This window comes from Theropithecus gelada, chromosome 6 (genome assembly GCF_003255815.1).
Source record: "Theropithecus gelada isolate Dixy chromosome 6, Tgel_1.0, whole genome shotgun sequence".
In the NCBI taxonomy this organism is placed as follows: Eukaryota; Metazoa; Chordata; class Mammalia; order Primates; family Cercopithecidae; genus Theropithecus; species Theropithecus gelada.
In genome coordinates, this window is record NC_037673.1 from 57667515 (window position 1) to 57676310 (window position 8796).

Here is an 8796-nt window from a genome sequence, read left to right on the forward strand (position 1 = left end):
ATGAAGTTGCCTCCAAATCTGTCAACAAACCAGAACCCTGGAGAGTATTTTAAAAAGAGTTACCAAGGCCTGACTTCAGAGCTCTTGAAAGTAGCTGCTTTTAGGAGAGAGGGACCAGAAGAGTTACCACAGAAATGTCTTTTTTTTTTTTTTTTTTTTTTCTTTTTTTAAGACAGGGCCTCACTCTGTTGCCCAAACTGGAGTGCAGTGGTGTTATCTCTTGTCTCACTGCAATCTCTGCTTCCTGGGCTCAAGCAATCCTCCCATTTCAGCCTCCCAAGTAGCCGGAACCACAGGCGCATGCCACCATGCCCAGCTAATTTTTGTATTTTTTGTAGAGATGGGGTTTTGCCATGTTGCCCAGGCTGGTCTTCGACTCCTGGTCTCAAGAGATCTGCCCACCTAGGCCTCTCAAAGTGCTGGGAGTACAGACATGAGCCACCAAGCCCAGGCCTTTTTTTTTTTTTTTTTTTAAAGACAGAATCTCACTGTCACCGAATGACATCACTGGAATGCAGTGGTACAATCATAGCTCATAGCTCACTGTAACCTCAAACTCCTGAGCTCAATTATCCTCCTGCCCCAGCCTCCTGTGTCGCTAGGACTATCACACCTGGCTAATTTGTTTTCTTAATTTTTGTAGAGAAGGGGTCTTGCTGTGCTGTCCAGGCTAGTCTTTAATTCCTGCTTGGATTACAGGTATGAGCCACCCTGTCCAGCCAGAAATGCCATTATTACCTGATCTCCTCCTGCAAGCTAGCTGACAGCTGAAAGTGGGGTTCTGCAGGCCTTGCTAGTAAGTGTCATGAGGACCTGGGCAGAATCCTAGGAGAGAATAGCTCTTGCTGTTCTTCTGTGCTTGAAGCTCAAGCTATCAGAAGTAGCATCTTAAAGGAATATTAGATAAAGGTCACAAAGAGATTCAAGTCAAGTCTTCAAACTGAGCCAGGAAAAGTACAGAGCCGAAAGAGATGGAAACAGAGGAGGTACAATCAGAGAGGATGTTGAGGCAGAGGTTGGAGCAACTATAAGCTGCAGTGCAAATAGCCAGAGCCAAGTTGTGACCAGGAACCTTTAAAGAAATAAGGACCACAGCTCCATCTACTGACAGTTCTTGCCCCAAAATTTAACCTAAAACTGACCATACCTCATCATTATGATCCAATTACCAATTTACAGGAATGCAGAGGATAGAAGAAAAGAGGGGTGGGGGTGCAACGAGTAAAATTTTATAAATGTGGGAAATTCTATACATGATCAGGTGTTTGCAATTGCAGGAAGAGGGAATGTGACTTAGATATTTAAGACAAATTAACTAATCACAGTATGTGGACATTATTTAGATCATTACTCAATGAACTGTAAACATAATGAAAACGAAAAATTTTAAAAGCAATTATGAGATAATTGGAAGTTGAATACTGAATCGCTATTTGAGGATAATCGGAAATTACAGTTTAATTTTTTACACATGATTGTTGTATTGTGGTTATTTAAAAAAAAAGAAAAAGAAAAAGAAACTCCTGAATCTTTCAGGGTAGTGATTCTAGATCTGGAATGGCATCAGAATCACCAGGAGTACTTATTAAAACACAGATGATTGGGCCCTAGTCCCCAAGAAATTCTGATTCAGTAGGACATTGTTGGCACCTGAGAATTTCCATTTTGAACAACTTTCCAGTAGATTGTGATGTGCAAGTCTGGAGACCACATGCTAAAAACAATTGTTTTAGATGTATATTTTGAGATATACATGATTAAAGGATACAATTTCTAAGATGTGCTTAAAAATCATATGGAGGAATGGGCATGGGTGGAGACAGACAAGATTGCCTGTAAATGATAATTGCTGGAGCTGGGAGATGATGGGTATACGAGGGACTATTGTTACTTTTCTGTCTACTTTTATTATGTTTGAAATTTCCATTTTAAAAAGATTTTTTCAGACACAGGAACATAAAAACCAATAAAGCGTTTGACGAAATTCAACATCCATTCCTGATTTTAAAAACCAACCATGGATGCTTGGTACCAAAAAAACGCTCAACAAACTAAGGAATGGACAGAAACTTCCTCAACCTGATAAAAAGAATCTATGAAAATCTTTCAGCTAACATTACAATGAACGCTAAAAGACTGAATGCTTTCTCCCTAATATCAGCAACAAGGCAAGGATGTCTGCCTTCATTATTATTATTTTTTTATTACATCCATGTAACTTTCTTTATTGTCTTTTAAAATTTGATTTTATTTTTTATTATACTTTAAGTTCTGGGATACATATGGAGAACGTTCAGGTTTGTTACATAGGTATACATCTGCCATGGTGGTTTGCTGCACCCCTCAACCCATCATCGACATTAGGTATTTCTCCTAATTCTATCGTTCCCTTTGCCCCCCACCCCTTGGCAGGCCCTGGTATGTGATGTTCACCTCCCTGTGCCCATATGTTCTCATTGTTCAACTCCCACTTATGAGTGAGAACATGCAGTGTTTTGTTTTCTGTTCCTGTGTTAGTTTGCTGAGACTGATAGCTTCCAGCTTCATCCGTGTCCTTGCAAAGGACATGGTCTTATTCGTTTTTATGACTGCATAGTATTCCATGGTGTATATATGCCACATTCTTTTTAATCCAGTCTATCATTGATGGGCATTTGGGTTGGTTCCAAGTCTTTGCTATTGTAAATAGTGCTGTAATAAACATATGTGTGCATGTGTCTTTATAGTACAATGATTTGTAATCCTTTGGGTATATACACAGTAATGGGATTGCTGTATCAAATGGTATTTCTGGTACTAGATCCTTGAGGAATTTCCACACTGTCTTCCACAATGGTTGAACTAATTTTTTTTTTTTTTTTTTTTAAGATGGAGTCTTCACTGTCTCCCAGGCTGAAGTGCAGTGGTACAATCTCAGCTCACTGCAACCTCCGCCTCCCAGCTTCAAGCAATTCTCCTGCCTCAGCCTCCCAAGTAACTGGGATTACAGGCACCCACCACCACACCCAGCTAATTTTTTGTATTTTTAGTAGCGACGGGGTTTCACTATGTTGGCCAGGCTGGTCTCAAACTCCTGACATCATGATCCATCCACGTTGGCCTCCCAAAGTGCTGGGATTACAGACATGAGCCACTGCATCCAGCCGGCTGAACTAATTTACACTTCCACCAACAGTGTAAAAGCATTCCTGTTTCTCCACATCCTCTCCAGCATCTGTTGTTTCCTGACTTTTTAATGATCTCCATTTTAACTGGCATGAGATGGTATCTCATTGTGGTTTTGATTTGCTTTTCTCGCTTTTTTTCATGGTTGTTGGCTGCATAAATGTGTTCTTTTGAAAAGTATCTGTTCACATCCTTGGCTCACTTTTTGATGGGGTTGTTTTTTTCTTATAAATTTGTTTAAGTTCTTTGTAGATTCTGGATATTAGGCCTTTGTCAGATGGATAGTTTGCAAAAAAATTTTTTTTGCTTTTCATTTGCCTAGTAAACCTTCCTCCATCCCTTTATTTTGAGCCTATGTGTGTCTTTGCATGTGAGATGGGTCTCTTGAATACAGCACACTGATGGGTCTTCACTCTTTATCTGAATTGCCAGTCTGTGCCTTTTAATTGGGGCATTTAGCCTGTTTACATTTAAAGTTAATATTGTTATGTGCAAATTTAATCCTGTCATTACAATGCCAGCTGGTTATTTTGCCCATTAGCTGATGCAGTTTATTCATAGTGTCGATGGTCTTTACATTTTGGTTTGTTTTTGCAGTAGCTGGTACCAGTTTTTCCTTTCCATTTTTAGTGCTTCCTTCAGGAGCTCTTGTAAGGCAGGCCTGGTGGTGAAAAAATCCCTCAGCATTTGCTTGTATGTAAAGGATTTTATTTCTCCTTCGCTTATGAAACTTAGTTTGCCTGGATATGAAATTCTGGGTTGAATCAGAGAAATGCAAATCAAAACCACAATGAGATACCATCTCACACCAGTTAGAATGGCGATCATTAAAAAGTCAGGAAACAACAGGTGCTGGAGAGGATGTGAAGAAATGGGAATGCTTTTACACTGTTGGGGGGACTGTAAACTAATTCAACCATTGTGGAAGACAGTGTGGCGATTCCTCAAGGATCTAGAACTAGAAATACCATTTGACCCAGCCATCCCATTACTGGCCATATACCCAAAGGATTATAAATCATGCTGCTATAAAGACACATGCACACATATGTTTATTGCGGCACTATTCACAATAGCAAAGACTTGGAACCAACCTGAATGTCCATCAATGATAGACTAGATTAAGAAAATGTGGCATATATACACCGTGGAATACTATGCAGCCATAAAAAAGGATGAGTTCATGTCCTTTGTAGGGACATGGATGAAGCTGGAAACCATCATTCTGAGCAAACTATCACAAGGACAGAAAACCAAACACTGCATGTTCCTACTCATAGGTGGGAATTGAACAATGAGAACACTTGGACACAGGGTGGGGAACATCACACACCAGGGCCTGTCATGGGGTGGGGGGAGGGAGGAGGGATAGCATTAGGAGATATACCTAATGTAAATGATGAGTTAACAGGTACAGCACACCAACATGGCACATGTATACATATGTGACAAACCTGCACGTTGTGCACATGTACCCTAGAACTTAAAGTATGATAAAAATAAAAATAATTTTAAAAAGAGAAATTCTGGGTTGAAAATTCTTTTCTTTAAGAATGTCAAATATTGGCCCCCACTCTCTTCTGGCTTCTAGAATTTCTGCAGAGAGATCTGCTGTTAATTTGATGGGCTTCCCTCTGTGGGCAACCCACTCTTTTTCTCTGGCTGCCCTTAACATTTTTTTTCCTTCATTTCAACCTTGGTAAATCTGACAGTTATGTGTCTTGGGGTTGCTCTTCTCGAGGAGTGTCTTTGTGGTGTTCTCTCTATTTCCTGAATTTGAATGTTGGCCTGCCTTGCTAGGTCGGGGAAGTTCTCCTGGATAATATCCTGAAGTGTGTTTTCCAACTTGGTTCCATTCTCCCCGTCACTTTCAGGTATACCAATCAAATGTAGGTTTGGTCTTTTCACATCGTCCCATATTTCTTGGAGGCTTTGTTTGTTCCTTTCATTCTTTTTTCTCTAATCTTGTCTTCTCACTTTATTTCATTAAGTTGATCTTCAATCTCTGATATCCTTTCTGCCACTTGATTGATTCAGCTATTCATACATGTATATGTTTCATGAAGTTCTCGTGCTGTGTTTTTCAGCTCCATCAGGTAATTTGTGGTCTTCTCTAAATGGATTATTCTAGTTAGCAATTCCTCTAACCTTTTATCAAGGTTCTTAGCTCCCTTGCATTGGGTTAGAACATGCTCCTTTAGCTCGAAGGAGTTGTTATTACCCACCTTCTGAAGCCCACTTCTGTCGATTGTCATACTCATCCTCCATCCAGTTTTGTTCCCTTGCCGGCGAGGAGTTTGGAGGAGAAGAGTCATTCTGGTTTTTGGAATTTTCTTCCTTTTTGCACTGGTATTTCCTCATGTTCATGGATTTATCTACCTTTGGTCTTTGGTGTTGGTGACCTTCGGATGGAGTTTCTGTGTGGTGGTCCTGTTTGTGGATGTTGATGCTATTGCTTTCTGTTTGTTATGTTTCCTTCTAACAGTCAGGCCCCTCTTCTGCAGGTCTACTGGAGTTTGCTGGGGGTCCACTCTAGACCCTGTTTGCCTGGGTATCACCAGCAGATGCTGCAGAACAGCAAAGATTGCTGCCTGCTCTTTCCTCTGGAAGCTTTGTCCCAGCGGGGCACCCATCAGATGCCAACCAGAGCTCTTCTCTATGAGGTGTCTGTCAACCCCTGCTGGGAGGTGTCTCCCAGTCAGGAGGCACGGGAGTCAGGGACCCACTTGAGGAGGCATCTGTCCCTAAGCAGAGCTCAAGTGCTGTGCTGGGAGATCTGCTGTTCTCTTCAGAGCCGGCAGGCAGGAATGTTTAAGTCTGCAGTAGCTGCCCCTACAGCCGCCTCTTCCCCCAGGTGCTCTGTCCCAGGGAGATGGTAGTTTTATCTATAAGTTCCTGACTGGGGCTGCTGTCTTTCTTTCAGAGATGGCCTGCCCAGAGAGGGAGAATCTAGAGAGGCAGTCTGGCTATAGCAGCTTTGCCTGTGCTGTGGTGGGCTCTGCCCAGTCCAAACTTCCCGGTGGCTTTGTTTACACAGTGAGGGAAAACCACCTACTCAAGCTCAGTAATGGTGGATGCCCCTCCTCCCACCAAGCTCAAGGCATCCCAGGTTGCCCTCAGAATGCTGTGCTGGCAATGAGAATTTCAAGCCAGTGGATCTTAGCTTGCTAGACTCAGTGAGGGTGGGATCCACTGAGCAAGACCACTTGGCTCCCTGGCTTCAGCCCCCTTTTCCAGGGGAGTGAAGAGTTCTGTCTCACTTGCTTTCCAGGGGCCACTGGAGTACAAACAAACAAACAAACAAACAAAAAACACCTCCTGCAGCTAGCTTGGTATCTGCCCAAACAGCCGCCCAGTTTTGTGCTTGAAACTCAAGGCCCTGGTGGTGTAGGCACCCAAGGGAATCTCCTGGCCTGTGGATTGTGAAGACCATGGGAAAAGGGTAGTATTTGGGCCGAAGAGCTCCATCCGTCACGGCATGATCCCTCCTGGCTTCCCTTGGCCAGGGGAGGGAGTTCCCCAACCCCTTGTGCTTCCTGGGTGAGGTGACACCCCCCCACCTCCCCTGCTTCTGCTCATCCTCCGTGGGTTGCATCCACTGTTTAACCAGTCTCAATGAGATGAACTGGGTACCTCAGTTGGAAATGCAGAAATCACCTGCCTTCTTCATTGGTTTCCCTGGGAGCTGAAGACCAGAGCTGTTCCTATTCAGCCATCTTGCCCCAATCAACTGCCTTCATTATTTTTATTCAACATTGTATTGGTTGTTCTAGCTAGTGCAGTGAGGCAAAAAAAGAAATAAAAGTTCTTCAGGTTGGAAAGAATAAGTAAAATTGTCTTTCTTTGCAGAAAACATTATAGTCTATGTAGAAAATATTATGACGTCTACAAAATAGCTACTAGAATTAATAAGAAAGCTTTGCCATTTTCAGGATATAAAATCAATAAACAAAAATCAGTTGCACTTCCATATGCTATCAATGAACAATCAAAAATTTGAATTTTTAAAAATGTCATTTGTAATAACATCAAAAACCCATAGGGTTAAATATCTAGGGATAAACCGTATGAAAGATGCATAAGACCACACACTGAAACTATAGAACACTTAAAAAATTAACGACATAAATTAATAGGGAGATACATAATGTCCATGGATCATAAGACTCACATAACAAAGATGTCTTGTCTCCAAAAATTGACTTATAGATTTCATGCAATCTCAGTCAAAATCTCATCAGAGATGAGATTTGCCATAGAAAACATCAAGGTAATATCAAAATTTATAAGGAAATGCAAAAGACCTAGAATAGCCACTTGAAAATGAAGAACAAATTTGGAGGATTAACACTCTCTGATTTCAAACTACAGTAATCAAAAGAATGTGTGGCATTGGTATAAAGATAGCCAAATAGACAAATGGAAAAGAAAAGAGTCCAGGTATTAATGTATTATAATCCCAACATTTATTTGTAAATAAATTCTTTGAACTCAAAACACAAATATTCTATATAAACTGGAAATATTATACATTGTAGAAAGATTGCCAACACTCCCAACAAAAGCCTATTGAGCCCTCAATACCGCAAATTTACTGTTCTACTAGTATTACCATTGAATGTCACCACCACACTTAAATATGTTAACAAATTCTTCCGTTCTTGGGTCTAACTGGCAAGCTCTGTATCTCCTTCCCCAAGCCCACCTGCTAGGAAATTGGAGGAGGAATTCTCTCCACTATGTACCACTGGGGACCATTCCTGAAGCCAAGGATAGGAACTCTAGCAGGGTAGGGGCTGAATAATTGTAGGGCTCTGATATGGTTTGGTTCTGTGTCCCCACCAAAATCTTACGTTGAATTGTAATCCCCAATGTTGGGGGAGGGACCTGGTGGGAGGTGACTGGATCATGGGGGTGGATTTTTCCCTTTGTTGTTCTTGTCATAGTGAGCGAGTTTGCATGAGATCTGGTTGTTTGAAAGTGTGTAGCACGTCCCCCTTTGTTCTCGCTCTCTCTCCTGCTGGCCATGTGACCATGTAACTGCTTTCCTTTGCCTTCTGCCATGATTGTAAGTTTCCTGAGGCCTCCCCAGAAGCAGAAGCCTGGATAGCCCACAGAATCATGAGCCAATTAAACCTCTTTTCTTTATAAATTACCCAGTTTCAGTTTCAGGTAGATCTTTATAGCAGTGTGAGAAAGGACTAATACAGGCTTTCTATTGTAAGAGTTCCTAGGAGCATATTTCTTTCTAAATCTGCATTCTATCCCCAACTTGGGAGCCCCAGGTGGGTTTATTTTCTTCCTTAACTAATATTGAGAATGACTACCTATTCTGCTCTTAGTCATATTACCACATGGAGAAATTTCCTTAAAGCAGTGGTTCTCAAGCTTGTCTGCACATTGCAATCACCTGGGGAGTTTCAAAACTACTGATGCCTGTGTTCCACCTCCATGGATTGTAATTTAATGGTTCTGGGATCAGGGAGCATAAGATTCCCAAGTGATTCAAATGTGCAATCCAGCGTAAGAACCATTGCCCTTGAGGAGTATTTCTGGCCTTGTAACTTGTCTGAACAGGTGGTTTAGGACGTAAAACTGGAAAGCATGTTTCAGACACTTCTGGGTTATCTG